Genomic DNA, 23,183 nt, shown 5'->3' on the forward strand with positions numbered 1-23,183 from the left:
GGCGGGTACTGGCGAGCTCCTGAGATCAGGGGCGAGCGATTTGGCAAGGTGGCGTGGTCGGGAGAAGTAGAGATGAGAGGGGAGGGTGTCGAGGTGGAACGGGGTCGGCATGGCCATGGCCAGCCATGTTCTGGTCGTGTCCATGTCGATCTTTTGCATGGGCTAGGTAGGTTTAGGTCTGGGGAGTAGTGCTAGGTCAAGTATTGGTCAAGGTTTGGCCAGGTTTGATCACATTTTCAAATTTGGGAATCTTACATATGTTTCAATGTCTCATCTTCTCTTGATCATTACTATTGATCCTTAATGAATTTGATACCACGATCTTTACAAAAGTTGTTCACCTTGTTGAGTACTTGGATGACATGCAAAGAGTTGGATTTGTTTAGTTTAGAAATTTTGAAATAGAGAGGCTCAAAGTGGTGACCAGACTATAAAACTCAAAAATGACCATTATCATATGTGGTCCTATTTTTAATTCTAACTTTGATTAAATTGATATATCTTTGATTCTCAAAGTTGTAATTACTTATTAATATCATATTACAACTATTGGTGAAGATCAAATGGTCCTAGGGTCAAATTTACAAAAATGCCATAGACCATATGTTAGGGTTTTTAGGGTTTTCCTAATATTTGATTTCTTTCTCTTTTTGATGGATTTGGTTTATGATGATCACTTGCTCACTCTAGGGTTTTGGGATTCACCACATACACCAAGTAACAATCATCATGGCATATCACTCAAAATGCACAAGTCCTATGCATGATACTATATGCAAAGTAAAAGTTTTTGTTGGTTCTGAATTTTGGATACTTGGAAATGTTCTTCTTCCTTTATTTGAAATTTTGGGATGTTACAAAGAAGAAGAAGTGGATTCGGACGAGGATTTTATTCATATTGATGGGATTCTTATTGATGGAGTTGAAGAAGTCCAGGGACAAATAAGCTAAGGCAAGCCATCTTTTGATCTCTGAATATTGAATCACATATTGTGGTTACCTTGTTATTATTCTTGTCTCTCGATCTATCTTGTGTTGCATCTACTTATGTTGATAAGAGCATGCTCACCGCGAGCATGTTGATTCTATTTGACACCTCACCTACAATCCCCTTTAGGGAAATGGTGGTCATCACCATGATCTTGGTGTACCCTCTAAGTGTGATGGGTATGCCCACTTACCTTCAGTGTGTCGACCTCTCGACACCCTTTTTGCACCCCTTAGTGGTATGATGGATAGTATCAGGCCCTTGTTATACCTTCTACCTTGTGATGTTATGCATACTTACTCCCAAGTGTGCCGAACCTCTTGTTGATGCTATACATACTCACTCCCAAGTATGTTGAGCCTCTTGTTGATGCTATGCATACTTACTCTCAAGTATGTTGAACCCCTTGTTGTTGTTATGCATGCTTACCCTGAGCATGTATGCCCCCTTGACCACCTATTTTACCATCTTCTTAGTGGTATGATGATCAACATCATGCCCCTGCTTTGTCGAATCCTCCTACTTATGTTGTCCCCATGCGTTCTTATCCTAAGCATGTATAATCCCCTTGACACCTCAATTATCATCTCCTTAGAGGTATGACGGCTAGCATCATGCCATTGTTGTATCTTAGCTCCTACATAAAACTTTAGGTTGGGAACCCTTCAAGGTTTACCTTGTTGTAAATGTTTATGAAAACCTTGGGTAAGATAACCTTACCCAAGTGTATGGTTTATGAAGGCAAAAAGGATCTTGTCAAAGATGATTGAGAAAAGGAATGTGTGTGTGACTTGGGTTTTGAGAAAAACGACACATGGTTCTTTGTATTCGCCCGGAACAACTAAACAGCGCAACCATAGCTACTCCAACGTGGGCACGGGGCTTAACTTGACGTTTGTTCTTCTTAGCATGAGGCACCGCACAACTATACAAGGGTACGGTTACCCCCGAGTCCGGGTTGTCGAGTTTGGGACAATAGTATAACGGGAGGCCTTCGGGGCTGACCCGTCCGGAAGACACTATGGGTCTCCTGGCTTGGCGGTGGAGCCACGCTCAAAAGGAGGTGAGCTGCCACGGTGCCGGGGAGGTACATACTCCATAGGGTAGGACCTCGTGTTAAGTCGAATGGGCGAAAGGTTATGTCCGGGTATCCGTCGTGGCATATGTCGTTATGCGGGGATGATGCCCACACGATAGGTATCCGGATAGTTGTGGTGAAAGTGTGCACACTCTGCAGAGTTAAAACTATTCGAATAGCCGCGTCCGCGGTCATGGACGGTTGGGATGGCCGTTACAGAGCTGTGTCGAGTTTTGTTTTAGAAAATACTTTACAAAGGAAGGGAATGTGTTGGATGTACTGGAAGGGTACGGAAAGGCTGGTGCCGACCATATGGAGATGGTCGAGGAAAATGAAACAAAAATTGGGTGACCCTTCCTAGTGTTTCATGTAGAGAGACTCTTCTTCAATAAAGATATATAGATGTCGTAGTTTATCTTTTGAAGTATCTTCTTTAACAAAGATATAGAGATGTCATAGGATTTCCTTAGTGTCCCCATCAACTGTGATGTCGGGATGCTATATCCACAGGAGAAACTATTCTCTTCTTCATGCTATATCCACAAGAGAAACTATTCTCTTCTTCATGCTATATCCACAAGAGAAACTATTCTCTTCTTCATGCTATATCCACAAGAGAAACTATTCTCTTCTTCATGCTATTTCCACAAGAGAAATTAGCTCTTCTCTCTTGTCTTCTCTAGTTAGAATTGTTATCACCTTCTTGATGTTTTGCGAGTACAATTCCAAATGTACTCACGGCTTTGTCCCTGGCTATTTACTTGGCCAGACTTGGAGGAATTCGACCAGATGAAGAAGGAGTTGACGACGTCTATGCGATCTAGGAACGTCTTTCCAGTCAGTTGCCTGTAGGGTTATGGCAGATGACTTGGGTTCTACGCTGATTGAAGTGATTCCGCGACTCTGATGATTAGATTAGGCCCTTCGAGGCTATTATGTAAAGATTGGTCATGTGACCTTATTGTAATTTTCTTTTTTCCGTTTTGTAAAGGATGATGTAATTTGATATCAGTTCGGTTATGTGTTCACGGCGCACTGATCATGGGATCGTGAACTGTATACATAACAGGGTATTTCGGACAGTTAGTCCGGGGTCCCCACAGTATATTTGTTGGTTACGGTGCCGAGTCTCACACTTATAGAGTCTTTGATATAGCCTCCGGGATTATCATCGAATCTTGTAGTGTGAGGTTCGAAGAAAATGATGGCTCCCAAGTGGGGCAAGTTGATGTATGTGCAGGTGATGAAATACCTCAAGATGCCATAGTAAGAATGGGTGTGGGATTTTTCCGCCCCATTGAGGGACACGGTGTGGCGTCTCGGAAAGAACTATGCTCTACCACGGTGGAGCCCTCATCCTCTCAACATCAACAAACCCCATCTCTTGAAGCTAATGATGCACCAACCCAAGAACAAGAAGAAAACCCTCCCTCTCATGAACAAGATCAAGGACAAGATCAAACAAGAATTCATGATGGCTCCGATGAGTATCCATTTGATATTTGTGCTTCACCAAATATTGTCCAAGATCAAGCACATGAGGATGAGCAACCTCAAGAAATTGAGGAAGCTCAAGTTGAAGGTCAAGACGGGGACCCAAATGATCAAGTTGATCAAGTGACACCTCCAAGGCCAAGAAGAACCAAGGAGGAGATCGAGGCCCGTCGTTTAGCAAGAAGAGATAGGACCCTTGAAATTCGTGGACACACACATGACAAGGTCCTTGGTGATGTTCGAGCAAAAGTCTCCACAAGAAGCCAATTGGCTAACTTTAGCAATCATCATGCTTATATCTCCTTAGTGGAACCCAAGAAAGTGTTTGAAGCCCTTGAAGATTCGGATTGGGTGGAAGCTATGCACGAGGAACTCAACAACTTCAAGCGCAACAAAGTGTGGACCTTAGTAAAGAAGCCAAAGGAGTGCCGCAATGTTATAGGCACTAAATGGATATTCAAGAACAAGCAAGATGAGTTTGGAAATATTGTGAGGAACAAGGCAAGATTGGTGGCTCAAGGTTTCTCTCAAGTTGAAGGAATTGACTTTGGAGAGACCTATGCTCCCGTGGCTCGCCTTGAGTCCATCCGTATCCTTCTTGCTTATGCATCGCATCATAACTTTAAGTTACAACAAATGGATGTGAAAAGTGCTTTTCTTAATGGTCCTTTGCATGAAGAGGTGTATGTTAAGCAACCCCCGGGGTTCGAGGATCTCAACTTTCCTAACCATGTCTACAAGCTTGATAAAGCACTTTATGGTATCAAACAAGCTCCTAGAGCTTGGTACGAGCACCTTAAGGAATTGTTGGTAGACCGTGGGTTTGATGTTGGGCTAATCGACCCCACTCTTTTTACTAAGAGGGTCAATGGGGAGCTTTTCGTTTGCCAATTATATGTTGATGATATTATATTTGGCTTGACTAACAAAGCTTTCAATGATGAATTCTCAAAGCTTATGACCGATAGGTTTGAGATTTCTATGATGGGAGAGATGAAGTTCTTCCTTTTTTTGAGATCAAGCAATTGAGGGAAGGAACCTTCATCAATCAAGCAAAATATCTCCAAGACATGCTCAAGAGGTTCAAGATGACCGAGATGAAGGGTGTCATCTTGCACTAGATCCCAATGGTAAAGAGGTGGAGCAAAAGGTATATCGCTCCATGATTGGATCCTTGCTTTACCTTTGTGCATCTAGACCGGACATAGTGTTGAGTGTTGGTGTGTGTGCAAGGTATCAAGCTTCTCCTAAGGAGAGCCACATGATGGCTCTCAAAAGAATCTTTCGATATTTGGTTGATACCCCAAGATATGGTATTTGGTACCCCAAAGGCTCAAGCTTTATTCTCAATGGTTATACCGATGCGGATTGGGCGGGTGACAAGGATGATAGGAAATCAACTTCCGGAGCTTGCCAATTCCTTGGTAGGTCCTTGGTGTGTTGGTCTTCTAAGAAGCAAAATTGTATATCTCTCTCCACCGCCGAAGCCGAATATGTTGCCGCCGCAAGTGGATGCACTCAATTGTTATGGATGAGGCAAACTTTAAAGGAATACGGTGTCATTTGTGACAAAGTGCCTCTATTGTGTGACAATGAAAGTGCTATCAAGATTGCCTATAATCCGGTGCAACATTCAAGAACGAAGCATATTGAGATCCGGAATCATTTCATTAGGGATCATGTTGCTCGCGGTGATATTGAGCTTATCTATGTTCCAACCAAAGATCAACTTGCCGATATATTCACGAAGCCTCTTGATGAAGCAAGGTTCACTTATTTGAGGAATGAGCTAAATATCATTGATTCAAGGAGTATAGCTTGACCATCTTGCAAACACACCTTTGTCTCAAAACTTTATTTGGTTTAGATGTGGGCATGGAAATAGGGGGAGTGCGGTTTAAATTATTGAGCTATCCCTCCCCCCATAATGCCAACATTAAGAAATCATTCTCTTAATATCATATGTTGATATGTGAGCGTCAATGATGAGTAGTGGCTTGGACCCAAGATATATCTTCGCGGTGCCATGCCACAACACTCATATATGGTGGCCTAGGCCACCACACTCTTCTTTGTGAAGAGTTGGAGTTATTTGGATTTTATCGCTTTTTATTTGACAACTCCATGTTCTTATGGGAAATCACTCTAGTTTGGCCTTATTTGCTCATATCTTGCAAACTTGAGTGATCATGTACCATTAACAGTTTGAGTCTTCTAAACCTAAGCCTACACTCATCTATAAGCCTTTTTCCATCTTGCTCATTTGTCATGTTTGGTAAAAACTTGGAGTTTGAGGTTTCTCGGTCGGATGATCTAGGTTGCCCCATCTTATTGGTAAATATGCATCTTATATGTGAGGTGATAGTTTATTGCACCACATATGGGTATGCAAATAACCAACTAAAGATAGGCGGGATTGACGGTGTTCTGGAATTTTCCAGAACACCGGATAATCCGCCCCCAAGGCGGCCCGGAAAATCCAGCCCGGCCGGATTATCCGCCCTAAACTAGGGCCGGATTATCCGGCCTGGGCAGATCTTGAAAGGGCTGAGGACGAGGCCGCGGGGGGAAAACGGTTCTTTCCACCCCCACGCGCCTCTCTCTCCTCTCTCTCCTCTCAAGGTCGCCGGAGACTCTCCTCCTCGCCGGAGTTGCCCCGTCCACTCCCTCCCGGAGTTTTTGGGTGGATCGGGTGCTCCTCCCTCCTAGCTACCTTCTCCTCCAAGCGGCTTTCGCAATGGATGCGGGTATGACTCACAATCCCTAACCCTAGGTGTTGTGTTTTAATTGTGCTATTTTCTTGGTGGATTTGGTGTCTAGTTGTTCCAAATCACTTGTAGTGTACTCCTCTTGCATGCTATAAGGCCGATCTGTTCCAAGACAAGTTGTTGATTGCAAAATCTGCTAGATTCGCAGGGCCGGATTATCCGGCCCCCGCGAGGACCGGATTATCCGGTCCGGCCGGATTATCCGCCCCCTTGGGGCACCGGATTATCCGGCCTGGAGTTTCATCGCCACTGCAGTTTTGATACAATCTATCTTGTTTTAGACTTGTACCAGCTTATAGTATGTTTCTAGAGTGCATTACTGTATCATACATGACTTATGAGCATTATCTTCTCTTTGCTATCCATCTTTGCTATTCACAGGTTGTACTTCTCGGGGTACTTCTCGGAGACGCCCAAGGGCTGATCGGTCAAGTGATGAGTTCGTGTCCAATGCTCCTCGCAAGTCTACCTCATCTAGGCACAAGAACAAGGCGTCAATGGAAAACTACAAGACCATGGACCCTATCTCTTATTCTGCTATCCGCATGAAGAACTGGTATGAAGACCTCCCAAGGGATGAAGAGACAGAGGGCAGAAAATACTGGTGCATGGAACAGGAGTTCATCTATAAGGATATCTATGAGCCCATGAAGAAAGTACGTCCCATGCAAGCTATTGATGTGGATGTTCTGGCAGTCAACAATCACTTTGCGGATGCCATCTGGGTGGCTGGTAGGATGGGCTTGAAGGATTTGATGAAGATTCAATGTGACTATAGTCCAGAGTTGGTGAAGCAGTTCTTTGCTACGTTGGCCATCAAGAAAGATGAGGACCGTACTATGGAATGGATGTCTGGCTCCACTCACTGTAGTGCCACCTTGCACCGTTTTGCTGCTATCCTTGGAGTTCCTGCAGAAGGAGGCCGTCGTCTCCATGGACCTCAGAAGGCACATAAGAATGCACTGTTTGATCTCTATACATCTGCTGGAAAAGTGGGAGAGACCAAGGGGCTGCTTACCATCTATGGTCAGTTGCTCAGGTTCTTTCGGTCCACCATCGCTCCTAGTGGTGGTAACAATGATGCAATCCGGGGAACTCTTGTGGACCTCATGTACCTCAGCTTTCGGTGTGCTCGTGATGAGAATGAGGAACGTAACTACACTATTGATGTGATGGACTTCATCTTCCATGAGATTCATGATGCCATGGTCTCCCGCACCACTATACCTTATGCGCCTTACATCCAGCTCCTCATCAACAACACTGCGGGCGTGCGTGGTGAAGACTTGAGCGGGTACCCTTTGATGAATCACACTGTCAAGAAGGCCTACAAGCTTAAGCCTGTCTCTTCTGCTGTACCTCCACCTGACTCATTCATGGGTGATGTTCGTTCTAGTGGATTTGCTCCTGCTCGCCATCCTGACCTCCCTGCTATGAAGAAACAAGTGAACAGGCTCAGTTGGTTTCAGCGTTACATCCTTTGCATGAACATTGAGATCCATAAGGAGAACTATGCGGCCAGCCGGGAGCGCTCTGAGATTAAGCATACTCAGGCGGTTATTATGCACAAGCTCAGTGGTGAGCAAGGACCCCCTCCTCAGCCTCCAGTTCACCCAGGGTATAGTGGGTGGCATTCTGCACAGGTTCCGTGGAGTGATCTTGATAGTTGCATTCAAAGGTCCAGCCTCACTCGCCGCTCTCCGGATGCACCTGACACTGATGAAGAAGAAGAAGAAGAAGAGGCGCAAGAGTCCGATGATGATGATGCCTCCGAGTGATCCCCATGGGGCGAGTAGCATCGCGCTTGTCCCCTTTTTGGCGTCTCGATGCCAAAGGGGGAGAAGCGTTCTATTAGGAACTCTCTCGGGGATTTGCATGGTTTGGGCACAAGCATATGCGTTTATCATTCCTTTATTGCTTGTGTTCCCTCTTATTTGAACTATTTGCTTTGGTTGTGTTCCGTTTAAAACTATGTGCTATGTGGTGTGAGACATTGTTATGGTTTTCGGATTTCTATATGTTGAGATCAATACTATTATATCATGTGTGATGCTATATCTTCGTATCATATATCTACACATGGGTATGACTTCTAGCATCCTATCTCAACTTCATATATGTATATGTCTCTTGTTAGAGCTCATGATGGATACCTCTAATGTTGAGGCACCTCAATCCTATGTGTTGTGTATTTGTATTCAAATGCAAATTACTTATATGCACACATGTAGGGGGAGTGCCTCTATGTCTTTGCCATCATGCTTGCCTCTATAGTTATTCTCTTGCAAATCCGTATATTGTCATCAAACACCAAAAAGGGGGAGATTGAAAGAACATCTCTCATATTATGTTTTGAGTGTTTGATGTCAATGTATGTGATACACTAATGGTTGTTTAAGTGGTACAGGGATTACATAGATACTATTGTATGTGTGTTGGATGTGGTCAGTACTGTCAAAAAGCATTTGCAAAAATGTTCATCAGGCCGGATAATCCGGACCGGATATTTCCAAAATATCCGGCCCCCAGAATTTCGGCTAAGGACTTTGGGAAATGCAGCTCAGTATAGGGGCCGGACATTTGCCAGGATATTGTCCCTGTTTTGTCCCAGGGCCGGATAATCTGGGCCGGACATTTCAAGAATATCCGGGCCCCTCGAAAACGGCTAAGGACTTGAGGAAAAGCAGCTCTGTATAGGGGCCGGACAATTGCCCGGACATTGTCCTGGTTTTGTACCAGGAGGCCGGATTATCCGGGGGGCGGATTATCCGGCCCTAACTTAGGCCGGATTATCCGGCTCCCCGGAAGGCTCAACGGCTGGATTTTGGGGAGGGGTATTTATACCCCTCTTCTTCTTCCTTGCCCCTTTGCTCAATCATTGCACAAGAAATCTGCCAAGCTTCACCTCCATTAGAGCCACCTCAAGAAACACAAGATTTGCAAGATCTCCTTCCTCCCCCAACCAACTCTCTTGATCTTTGGAGATTCGAAGGAGAAGCCACCGATCTACATCCTCACCGAAGCGTTTTTCATTTCCCCCTCATTTGTTTGAGGGATCTCATGCTAGTGTTCCTATTTGGTTCCCTAGTTGATTTGTGTTGATGTGTTGTTGTTGATTGTTGTGTTGTTACAGATTTAGGAGCCTCCAATTCAGTTGTGGATGTGTGCCCCAAGAACATTGTAAAGGCCCGGTTTCCGCCTCGAGGAAATCCCTTAGTGGAAGTGGGCTAGGCCTTCGTGGCGTTGCTCACAGGAGATCTGAGTGAAGCCTTCGTGGCTGTTGGTTTGGCTTGCGTAGCAACCACACTCCTCCAAACGTAGACGTACCTTCTTGCAAAGGAAGGGAACTACAGGAATCATCTCCGTGTCATCGCGTGCTCCACTCTCGGTTACCTCTATCCCATTCTATCTCCTCTATATTGCGTAGCTATATCTTGCTTAGTTGATAACCTTGTCATATAGGTAAATTCACTTAGTTGCATATCTAGAGAATTTACCTTTGTGTCAAGCCTAAATTGAAAAAGAACTAAAAATTGGTTAGCACCTATTCACCCCCCCCTCTAGGTGCGGCATACGATCCTTTCAACCTCTGAACATGTGAATTTTTGATTATGCACTAACCCTCTAATGAGTTTGTTTTAAGTTTGGTGTGGAGGAAGTTTTCAAGGGTCAAGAGAGGAGGATGATATACTATGATCAAGAAGAGTGAAGAGTCTAAGCTTGGGGATGCCCCCGTGGTTCATCCCTGCATATTTCAAGAAGACTCAAGCATCTAAGCTTGGGGATGCCCAAGGCATCCCCTTCTTCATCAACAATTTATCAGGTTTCTTCTCTTGAAACTATATTTTTATTCGGTCACATCTTATGTACTTTACTTGGAGCGTCTGTGTGCTTTTATTTTCGTTTTGTTATTTTCATTCTCTGAATAAATGCTTGTGTGGGAGAGAGACACGCTCCGCTGGTTCATATGAACATATGTGTTCTTAGCTTTTAATGTTCATGGCGAAGGTTGAAACTGCTTCGTTAATTGTTATATGGTTGGAAATAGAAAATGCTACATGTGGTAATTGGTATAATGTCTTGAATAATTTGATACTTGGCAATTGTTGTGCTCATATGGATCATGTTTAAGCTCTTGCATCATGTACTTTGTACCCATTAATGAAGAACTACATATAGCTTGTTAAAATTTGGTTTGCATGATTGTTCTCTAGAGTCTAGATATTTTCTGGTTAAGGTGTTTGAACAACAAGGAAGACGATGTAAAGTCTTATAATGCTTACAATATGTTCATATGTGAGTCTTGCTGCACCGTTTTATACTTGAGTTTGCTTCAAACAACCTTGCTAGCCTAGCCTTGTATTAAGAGGAATTCTTCTCATGCATCCAAATCCTTGAGCCAAAACCTATGCCATTTGTGTCCACCATATCTACCTACTATGTGGTATTTCCTGCCATTCCAAGCAAATACTTCATGTGCTACCTTTAAACAATTCAAAAGCTATTATCTCTTATTTGTGTCAATGTTTTATAGCTCATGAGGAAGTATGTGGTGTTTATCTTTCAACCTTGTCATTTACTTTTGACAGACTTTCACAATGGACTAGTGGCTCATCCGCTTATCCAATAATTTTGCAAAAAGAGCTGGCAACGGGGTTCCCAGCCCCAATTAATTAACTTTCATTAATAATTCTCTTCACATGTTTTGCTCTGATTCATCATTAAGCAACTTAATTTTGCAAATAGACACTCCTTCATGGTATGTGATTGTTGGAAGGCACCCGAGGATTCGGTTAGCCATGGCTTGAGAAAGCAAAGGTTGGGAGGAGTGTCAACCATAAATAAAACTAAAATACATGTGTAAACAAAAGAGAAGAGGGATGATCTACCTTGCTGGTAGAGATAACGTCTGATACGTCTCCGACGTATCGATAATTTCTTGTGTTCCATGCCACATTATTGATGTTATCTACATGTTTTATGCACACTTTATGTCATATTCGTGCATTTTCTGGAACTAACCTATTAACAAGATGCCGAAGTGCCAGTTCCTGTTTTCTGCTGTTTTTGGTTTCAGAAATCCTAGTAACGAAATATTCTCGGAATCGGACGAAATCAACGCCCAGGTTCCTATTTTTCCCGGAACCATCCGTAACACCCGAGAGCCACCGTAGGGGAGCCACAGGGGGCCCCACACCACACCCTGGCGCGGCCAGAGGGGGGGGCGCGCCGCCCTATGGTGTGGGCCCCCCAGAAGCCCTCCTGCGCCGCCTCTTCGCCTATATAAAGCCTCCGTCGCGAAAACCCTGATGCGTTCGACGAAACCCACAGAAACCTTCCAGAGCCGCCGCCATCGCGAGGCCAAGTTCTGGGGGACAGGAGTCTCTGTTCCGGCACGCTGCCGGAGCGGGGAAGTGCCCCCGGAAGGCTCCTCCATCGACACCGCTGCCATCTCCACCACCATCTTCATCACCGCTGCTGCTCCCATGAGGAGGGAGTAGTTCTCCATCGAGGCTCGGGGCTGTACCGGTAGCTATGTGGTTCATCTCTCTTCCATGTACCTCAATACAATAATCTCATGAGCTGCTTTACATGATTGAGATTCATATGAGTTTTGTATCACTACTATCTATGTGCTACTCTAGCAAAGTTATTAAAGTAGTCCTATTCCTCCTGCACGTGTGTAAAGGTGACAGTGTGTGCACCGTGTTAGTACTTGGTTTATGCTATGATCATGATCTCTTGTAGATTGCGAAGTTAACTATTGCTATGATAATATTGATGTGATCTATTCCTCCTACATATGCATGAAGGTGACAGTGTGCATGCTATGCTAGTACTTGGTTTAGTCTTTTGATCTATCTTACACTATAAGGTTACTTAAATATGATCAAATTGTGGAGCTTGTTAACTCCGGCATTGAGGGTTCGTGTAATCCTACGCAATGCGTTCATCATCCAACAAAAGTGTAGAGTATGCATTTATCTATTCTGTTATGTGATCAATGTTGAGAGTGTCCACTAGTGAAAGTCTAATCCCTAGGCCTTGTTCCTAAATACTGCTGCGTTACTACTGCTTGTTTACTGTTTCACTGTGTTACTACTGCTGCAATACTACCACCATCAACTACACGCCAGCAAGCTATTTTCTGGCACCGTTGCTACTGCTACTATATATTCATACCACCTGTATTTCACTATCTCTTCGCCGAACTAGTGCACCTATTAGGTGTGTTGGGGACACAAGAGACTTCTTGCTTTGTGGTTGCAGGGTTGCATGAGAGGGATATCTTTGACCTCTTCCTCCCTGAGTTCGATAAACCTTGGGTATCCACTTAAGGGAAAACTTGCTGCTGTTCTACAAACCTCTGCTCTTGGAGGCCCAACACTGTCTACAGGAAAGGAGGGGGAACGTAGACATCAAGCACTTTTCTGGCGCCGTTGCCGGGGAGGAAAGGTAAAAGGTACTCACACTCCGTATCTCGGCTACTAAGCTATTTTCCGGCGTTGTAAGTACTCGAAGCTATTTCCTTTAGATCCTGCAATTGCAACTTTTTGTTTCTTGTTTACACTAGTAAGGCATAATGGACAACATCTGTGAGCTTTTTATTCTATTTCCTGAGTCAAGACATGAATGGTTTAATGCGAAAATTAAAAAACCCATGGAATCTTATTTGCATGCTAGTAGCAATGATATTAGTATGAACGCTTTGAACACCATTGTTGCTAATGATATGGAAAATTCTAAGCTTGGGGAAGCTGGCTTTGATGAGCATGATATTTTTAGTCCCCCAAGCATTGAGGAGAAAATTTTCTTTGATGATACTTTGCCTCCTATTTATGATGATTATAATGATAGTGGTCTTTTGGTGCCACCTACTATGGAGAGTAAATTTTGTTGTGATTATACAATGCTTCCAACACTTGATGAGAATAATAATGATAGCTACTTTGTTGAATTTGCTCCCACTACATCTAATAAAATTGATTATGCTTATGTGGAGAGTAATAATTTTATGCATGAGACTCATGATAAGAATGCTTTATGTGATAGTTATATTGTTGAGTTTGCTCATGACACTACTGAAAGTTATTATGAGAGAGGAAAATATGGTTGTAGAAATTTTCATGTTACTAAAAACCCTCTCTATGTGCCGAAATTTTTGAAGTTACACTTGTTTTATCTTCCTATGCTTGTTACTTTGCTCTTCATGAACTTGTTTATTTACAAGATTCCAATGCATAGGAAGCATGTTAGACTTAAATGTGTTTTGAATTTGCCTCTTGATGTTCTCTTTTGCTTCAAATACTATTTCTTGCGAGTGCATCATTAAAACTGCTGAGCCCATCTTAATGGCTATAAAGAAAGAACTTCTTGGGAGATAACCCATGTGTTATTTTGCTACAGTACTTTGTTTTATATTTGTGTCTTGGAAGTTGTTTACTACTGTAGCAACCTCTCCTTATCTTAGTTTTGTGTTTTGTTGTGCCAAGTAAAGTCTTTGATAGTAAAGTCAATACTAGATTTGGATTACTGCGCAGAAACTGTTTTCTTGCTGTCACGAATCTGGGCCTAATTCTCTGTAGGTAACTCAGAAAATTATGCCAATTTACGTGAGTGATCCTCAGATATGTACGCAACTTTCATTCAATTTGGGCATTTTCATCTGAGTAAGTCTGGTGCCATTTTAAAATTCGTCTTTACGGACTGTTCTGTTTTGACAGATTCTGCCTTTTATTTCGCATTGCTTCTTTCGCTGTGTTGGGTGGATTTCTTTGTTCCATTACCTTCCAGTAGCTTTATGCAATGTCCAGAAGTGTTAAGAATGATTGTGTCACCTCTGAACATGTGAGTTTTTGATTATGCACTAACCCTCTAATGAGTTTGTTTCGAGTTTGGTGTGAAGGAAGTTTTCAAGGGTCAAGAGAGGAGGATGATATATTATGATCAAGAAGAGTGAAAGCTCTAAGCTTGGGGATGCCCCGGTGGTTCATCCCTGCATATTTCAAGAAGACTCAAGCGTCTAAGCTTGGGGATGCCCAAGGCATCCCCTTCTTCATCGACAAATTATCAGGTTCCTTCTCTTGAAACTATATTTTTATTCCGTCACATCTTATGTACTTTACTTGGAGCGTCTGTTTGTTTCTGTTTTTGTTTGTGTTTGAATAAATTGGATTACATCATGCTTGTGTGGGAGAGAGACACGCTCCGCTGGTTCGTATGAACACATGTGTTCTTAGCTTTTAATATTCATGGCGAAGTTTCTTCTTCGTTAAATTGTTATATGGTTGGAATTGGAAAATGATACATGTAGTAATTGCTATAAATGTCTTGGGTAATGTGATACTTGGCAATTGTTGTGCTCATGTTTAAGCTCTTGCATCATATACTTTGCACCTATTAATGAAGAAATACATAGAGCATGCTAAAATTTGGTTTGCATAATTGGTTTCTCTAAGGTCTAGATAATTTCTAGTATTGAGTTTGAACAACAAGGAAGACGGTGTAGAGTCTTATAATGTTTACAATATGTCTTTTATGTGAGTTTTGCTGCACCGGTTCATCCTTGTGTTTGTTTCATATAACCTTGCTAGCCTAAACCTTGTATCGAGAGGGAATACTTCTCATGCATCCAAAATCCTTGAGCCAACCACTATGCCATTTGTGTCCACCATACCTACCTACTACATGGTATTTTCTCCGCCATTCCAAAGTAAATTGCTTGAGTGCTACCTTTAAAATTCCATCATTCACCTTTACAATATATAGCTCATGGGACAAATAGCTTAAAAACTATTGTGGTATTGAATATGTACTTATGCACTTTATCTCTTATTAAGTTGCTTGTTGTGCGATAACCATGTTTACTGGGGACGCCATCAACTATTCATTGTTGAATTTCATGTGAGTTGCTATGCATGTCCGTCTTGTTTGAAGTAAGAGCGATCTACCACCTTATGGTTAAGCATGCAAATATTTAGAGAAGAACATTGGGCCGCTAACTAAAGCCATGATCCATGGTGGAAGTTTCAGTTTTGGACATATATCCTCAAATCTCAAATGAGAAAATTATTAATTGTTGTTATATGCTTATGCATAAAAGAGGAGTCCATTATCTGTTGTCTATGTTGTCCCGGTATGGATGTCTAAGTTGAAGAATAATCAATAGCGAGAAATCCAATGCGAGCTTTCTCCTTAGACCTTTGTACAGGCGGCATAGAGGTACCCCTTTGTGACACTTGGTTAAAACATGTGCATTGTGATGATCCGGTAGTCCAAGCTAATTAGGACAAGGTGCGGGCACTATTAGTACACTATGCATGAGGCTTGCAACTTGTAAGATATAATTTACATGATACATATGCTTTATTACTACCGTTGACAAAATTGTTTCATGTTTTCAAAATAAAAGCTCTAGCACAAATATAGCAATCGATGCTTTTCCTCTTGGAGGACCATTCTTTTACTTTCAATGTTGAGTCAGTTCACCTATTTCTCTCCACCTCAAGAAGCAAACACTTGTGTGAACTGTGCATTGATTCCTACATATTTGCATATTGCACTTATTATATTACTCTATGATTGACAATATCCATGAGATATGCATGTTATGAGTTGAAAGCAACCGCTGAAACTTCATCTTCCTTTGTGTTGCTTCAATACCTTTACTTTGAATTATTGCTTTATGAGTTAACTCTTATGCAAGACTTATTGATGCTTGTCTTGAAGTGCTATTCATGAAAAGTCTTTGCTTTATGATTCACTTGTTTACTCATGTCATATACATTGTTTTGATCGCTGCATTCACTACATATGCTTTACAAATAGTATGATCAAGGTTATGATGGCATGTCACTCCAGAAATTATCTGTGTTATCGTTTTATCTGCTCGGGACGAGCAAAACTAAGCTTGGGGATGCTGATACGTCTCCGACGTATCGATAATTTCTTGTGTTCCATGCCACATTATTGATGTTATCTACATGTTTTATGCACACTTTATGTCATATTCGTGCATTTTCTGGAACTAACCTATTAACAAGATGCCGAAGTGCCAGTTCCTGTTTTCTGCTGTTTTTGGTTTCAGAAATCCTAGTAACGAAATATTCTCGGAATCGGACGAAATCAACGCCCAGGTTCCTATTTTTCCCGGAACCATCCAGAACACCCGAGAGCCACCAGAGGGGAGCCCTGGGGGCCCCACACCACACCCTGGCGCGGCCAGAGGGGGGGGCGCGCCGCCCTATGGTGTGGGCCCCCCAGAAGCCCTCCTGCGCCGCCTCTTCGCCTATATAAAGCCTCAGTCGCGAAAACCCTGATGCGTTCGACGAAACCCACAGAAACCTTCCAGAGCCGCCGCCATCGCGAGGCCAAGATCTGGGGGACATGAGTCTCTGTTCCGGCACGCTACCGGAGCGGGGAAGTGCCCCCGGAAGGCTCCTCCATCGACACCGCTGCCATCTCCACCGCCATCTTCATCACCGCTGCTGCTCCCATGAGGAGGGAGTAGTTCTCCATCGAGGCTCGGGGCTGTACCGGTAGCTATGTGGTTCATCTCTCTTCCATGTACCTCAATACAATAATCTCATGAGCTGCTTTACATGATTGAGATTCATATGAGTTTTGTATCACTACTATCTATGTGCTACTCTAGCAAAGTTATTAAAGTAGTCCTATTCCTCCTGCACGTGTGTAAAGGTGACAGTGTGTGCACCGTGTTAGTACTTGGTTTATGCTATGATCATGATCTCTTGTAGATTGCGAAGTTAACTATTGCTATGATAATATTGATGTGATCTATTCCTCCTACATATGCATGAAGGTGACAGTGTGCATGCTATGCTAGTACTTGGTTTAGTCTTTTGATCTATCTTACACTATAAGGTTACTTAAATATGAACAAATTGTGGAGCTTGTTAACTCCAGCATTGAGGGTTCGTGTAATCCTACGCAATGCGTTCATCATCCAACAAAAGTGTAGAGTATGCATTTATCTATTCTGTTATGTGATCAATGTTGAGAGTGTCCACTAGTGAAAGTCTAATCCCTAGGCCTTGTTCTTAAATACTGCTGCGTTACTACTGCTTGTTTACTGTTTCACTGTGTTACTACTGCTGCAATACTACCACCATCAACTACACGCCAGCAAGCTATTTTCTGGCACCGTTGCTACTGCTACTATATATTCATACCACCTGTATTTCACTATCTCTTCGCCGAACTAGTGCACCTATTAGGTGTGTTGGGGACACAAGAGACTTCTTGCTTTGTGGTTGCAGGGTTGCATGAGAGGGATATCTTTGACCTCTTCCTCCCTGAGTTCGATAAACCTTGGGTATCCACTTAAGGGAAAACTTGCTGCTGTTCTACAAACCTCTGCTCTTGGAGGCCCAACACTGTCTACAAGAAAGGAGGGGGAACGTAGACATCAACGTCCTTCATGGGAGTCGCTCTTGAAAGTCTGGTTGATAAGGTAGTTAGAGTACCCATTACCATTCGTTGACAACAACAAACACCTCTCAAAACTTTACTTTTATGCTCTCTATATGATTTCAAAACTTGAAAAGCTCTAGCACATGATTTAATCCCTGCTTCCCTCCGCGAAGGGCCATTCTTTTACTTTATGTTGAGTCAGTTCACCCACTTCTTTCTATCTTAAAAGCAAACACTTGTGTCAACTGTGTGCATTGATTCTTACATGTTTACCTATTGCACTTGTTATATTGCTTTATGTTGACAACTATCCATGAGATATACATGTTACAAGTTGAAAGCAATTGCTGAAACTTAATCATCCTTTGTGTTGCTTCAATGCCTTTTACTTAGAATTTATTTCTTTATGAGTAACTCTTATGCAAGTCTTATTGATTGATGTCTACGGGTGCTTCTATTCTTGTAGACAGTGTTGGGCCTCCAAGAGAAGAGGTTTGTAGAACAGCAGCAAGTTTCCCTTAAGTGGATCACCCAAGGTTTATCGAACTCAGGGAGGAAGAGGTCAAAGACATCCCTCTCATGCAACCCTGCAACCACAAAGCAAGAAGTCTCTTGTGTCCCCAACACACCTAATAGGTGCACTAGTTCGGCGAAGAGATAGTGAAATACAGGTGGTATGAATAAGTATGAGCAGTAGTAACGGCACCAGAAAAGTGCTTTGCTGTCCAGGACTGGCGTGTGGTTGATGGTGGTAATATTGCAGGAAGTAAAGATGCAGTAAAACAGTAAACAAGCAGCGATAGCAGTATTTAGGAACAAGGCCTAGGGATCATACTTTCACTAGTGGACACTCTCAACATTGATCACATAACAGAATAAATAGATAGATGCTAGACTCTACACCCTCTTGTTAGATGATGAACACCACTAACTGTGTAGGATTACACGAACCCTCAATGCCGGAGTTAACAAGCTCCACAATATTCAATGTTCATATTTAAATAACCTTAGAGTGCATGACAGATCAACATAACCAAACCAAGTACTAACATAGCATGCACACTGTCACCTTCACACTACGAAAGGAGGAATAGATCACATCAATACTATCATAGCAATAGTTAACTTCATCATCTACAAGAGATAACAATCATAGCCTACGCCAAGTACTACACGATGCACACACTGTCACCATTACACCGTGGAGGAGGAATAAACTACTTTAATAACATCACTAGAGTAGCACGCAGATAAATTGTGATACAAAACACATTGCAATCATAAAGGGATATAAATAAGCACTTCACTATGCCATTCATAACAGTGAATAAGTATTCTGTGAAATATAGCCTAAGAGACCCACACGGTGCACACACTGTCACCTTTACACACGTGGGACAAGGAGTCTCCGGAGATCACATAAGTAAAATCCACTTGACTAGCATAATGACATCTAGATTACAAGCATCATCATATGAATCTCAATCATGTAAGGCAGCTCATGAGATTATTGTATTGAAGTACATAGGAGAGAGATGAACCACATAGCTACCGGTACAGCCCCGAGCCTCGATGGAGAACTACTCCCTCCTCATGGGAGACAGCAGCGATGATGAAGATGGCGGTGGTGTCGATGGAGGAGCCTTCCGGGGGCACTTCCCCGTCCCGGCAGCGTGCCGGAACAGAGACTCCTGTCCCCCAGATCTTGGCTTCGCGATGGCGGCGGCTCTGGAAGGTTTTCTCTGGTTTCGTCGAACGTGATAGGGTTTTCGTGACGGAGACCTTAAGTAGGCGGAAGGGCAGCCTCGGAGGGGTACTGGTGGGGCCACACTGTCGGGGGGAAGACCCCGGGTAGGGCAATGGACGCGGAGCAGCCGGCTTGAGGTCGGCCGGCTGGCGACAAAGGCCGGCTGAGGAGCAGCCGGCTGGAGCCGTGGCCGGCTGACCCAGGAGCCGGCTGGCTCTAAGTCCTAGTCGGCCTGGCTACGGCCTTCAACGCTGTGGCTGGGCCGGCTTCTACAAGCCATATCCGACTGGGGTTTACACCCTAGACCGACTCGAGGCTGGCGAGTCTAGCACGAGAAGGAACTGGGTAGGTGGTCCGGGTTCAAAGGTCCACGCTGACCTCATCTCCCGTAAAGCGCGGGGCACTGTGGAGCAACAGTGCCACGCGGCGGACATGCCATCATGGCGTACGTCGGTCCGTACCGGCTACAGGGCATGATGGCGACAGGGACACCTCCTCGCCATACCGCTGACACCGGCAGGCAGATGGGACAGGCCATGAGGCGTCAACGGCTCCATGACGTCAACGCCTCGGGAAGGAGCGGAAGCCGGGGCCGGCCAAGCCGGCCACTAGACTATAGGGACTTCTATGTAAAATGCCAGTGCCTATATAAGCTGGGCGACCCCCCTCGTGCGGGGGAGGATCGATCACTTCTTACTCATTTCTAGTCTTAGCGCTGCCCTGTGAGAGAGACCTTCGTCTACCTTAGCCTCCCAGGAGCAGCCGGATACAGCTCTAGGAGCACCATTGTACTGTGATATCATCATATACACACATAGCAGGAGTAGAGGTGTTACCTCCATCGGAGGGCCTCGAACCTGGGTACGTCGCCGTGTCGCTCGTGCCCATACCCGCATCCGGATACCGCCGTGAGTCCACTAGGAACCACTTCGATTAGCCACCCTATGGCATATGCCGTGACGATACCACGACATTTGGCGCCCACCGTGGGGCCTTCAGCGTCCGCGGCCGGTGTCTTCATCCGGACGGGCCTCACCATCACCACCGGCGAGCGGGTCGCTTCAGGCTTGATCTGGAGATTCGACTCCCTCGACTGCATCAGCGACAACGCTGGTTGCTTCGCCGACCGGCCATTCCCTGCCGGTGGCAACATCATCAGCTTCGGCGGCTTCGACGTATACGTCGCCACCATCGCACCACCGCGCTACCCGCGCCAGATCCTACGCTGCGCAAGCCCTCCTCCCGGAGCCGGCGCCAGCCTCACCACCGCCAGCCCCTGCATCATACACGAGGTCATGGCAACCGGCGACGAGCTGCCCACCAAGTCCGCGCGCATCCGTGGCCCGGAGCTGGAGCGTCACCTCGCGGCCGGCGCGTCCGGCTCGGGCGCAAAGGCACCGCCACCACCGTCCCGGCTGGAGGAAGTCCGGATGAAGCTGAGCACCCCGCTCACGCCTGGCGGTGACCCCACCACCATCGAGGCGGAGTTGGAGGCGCACCGCCAGCTCCTCCTCAAGCAAACCGAAGAACTGGCCGCTGCTAAGCGCCAGATGGAGATCACCCAGCGCGAGTACAACCGCGCCCACGGCCTCACTCCTGGCGGCGACGGTCCCAGCCGAGCCGGCCAGATCCGCCGCAGGGGCCGCGACCTTGGCGCCGAGATCGCCCGCGACGGCGCCCCCTCGCCGACTCCATCCGCGGAGCAACCCGTCTACAACACCCCCGACAAGAACATGCGCGCGGCACAAGCCGCCGCAGAAGAGCTGAACCGCCTTGAAGGCGAAGAGTTACGCCGCCAGACCAAGCGGGTGACTGAGCTGCTCAACGCAGCCACCAGGCAGGCGGCCGACCCCAGGTATGTCAATGCCCCCAGAGCTTCTCACGCTCGTGGCGCTGCAGGCAACGACAGGGAAGGCGCCAGGGACACGGCCGAGTCCGCCTCCCCAGCACCAAGCCGGCACCGTGACTCCCGGGCCACACACGCAAGCTCGAGCCGGCCGAGCCACCAGCCGAGCGGCAGCAGCCGCAGCCAGCCTCCTCCAAGCCGGAACCAGGGGCAAGACTCCGAGCCCCGCCGCCAGCACCGGCCGGCTCCAGAAGCAAGCGGCGCACGCCAGCTGGCACGCTCCCGGCTGGGCCTGCGCATCGAGCCAACCGACGCCCGAGAATGCCTCGACCGGCTGGTCGAATCCCGCATCGCGGAAGAAGAAGCGCCAACCGGTCCAAAGTGCTTCGGGCCGCGCATCATCAATGAGCCCATGATCGACGGCTTCCAGCTCCCGCGCGACACCCCCAAGTACGACGGCACTGCCAAGCCGGAGGACTGGCTGTTGGACTAAAACACCGCAGTCGGCATCGCCAAAGGCAACAAGCGCTGGGCTGTGCGCTACTCCCCCCTCATGCTGCTCGGCTCCGCCCGCACATGGCTCAACAACCTGCCAGCCGGCAGCATAAACGGCTGGCTGGACTTCGAAGCCGCCTTCATCAGCAACTTCACCGACACTTACCGCCGGCCGGGTCGGCCCCAACAGCTGGAGATGTGCAAGCAGGGCCCGGACGAGACGGATCGCGCGTACCTAACGCTCTGGTGCGAGATGCGCAATTCCTGCGAGGGCGTGCACGAGATCCAGGCCATCAGCTTCTTCATGGGAGGCTGTCGGCCCAACACCATGCTGTGGCACAAGCTACGCCGCAGCGATCCCCAGTCGATGGCCGCCTTGATGGCCATCGCCGACAAGTACGCGCTGGCTGAGGAAGCCGGCAAGCCTCCGGCGGAAATTTCGCCGGCCCCCGCCAGGCGGGACAACAACAACAAGCCGGCCGAGGGCGGCTCGCATGGCAGCCGGCGGGACAACTACCGCGGCAAGCGGCACAACGACCAGCCGGACCGCCGGTATGGTTCTACTCAGGTAGCAGCCGTGTCGGACCATGCGGCGGCTGGCGGAAGCCGGCGCCAGAAGCAAGACCGGCCCTGGAAGCCAAAGTACACCTTCGAGCAAATGCTCGACTCGCCGTGCAAGTACCACAGCGGCAAGAACCCCTCCAACCACACCAGCCGCGACTGCCACTTCATGAAGCGGTTGACAAGCGGTGAACCTCTCCCGCCTCCACCCCCGCCCCCACCAGCCGGCGGGCCGGGTGGCCAAACCGGCGCAGAAAACGCCAACCTCGAGCACCACGAGGCTAACCACGTGCACCATGGCCGCTACCTGGCCGAGGATGCTACCTACATCATCTTCACCTCCGAGCCCGAGGACAAGACGAGCCAGCAGAGCCGTTCCCTCGAGGTCAACGCGGTCATACCGCCGGTCCCCCAGTACCTAAACTGGTCAGAGCAGGCCATCACATTTGATCGCCGCGACACACCGGCTGTCTTGCCGAAGCCGGGCAGCTACGCCATGGTCCTTGACCCCACCATCGGCACAACCCGGCGCAGCGTGCGCTTCTCGCGCGTCCTCATCGACGGGGGCAGCAGCATCAACATCCTCTACCGCGACACCGCCCGCAAGCTGGGCATCCAGGAGGCCGAGTTGCGCCCCACCCCCACCGTCTTCCATGGCATCGTGCCAGGCCACTGCTGCCAGCCGATCGGCCGGATCACGCTGGAGGTGATGTTCGGGAAGCCGGATCACTTCCGCACCGAAAGGATCGAGTTCGAGGTGGTGGACCTCGTGA

This window comes from Lolium perenne, chromosome 7 (assembly GCF_019359855.2).
Source record: "Lolium perenne isolate Kyuss_39 chromosome 7, Kyuss_2.0, whole genome shotgun sequence".
NCBI lineage: Eukaryota > Viridiplantae > Streptophyta > Magnoliopsida > Poales > Poaceae > Lolium > Lolium perenne.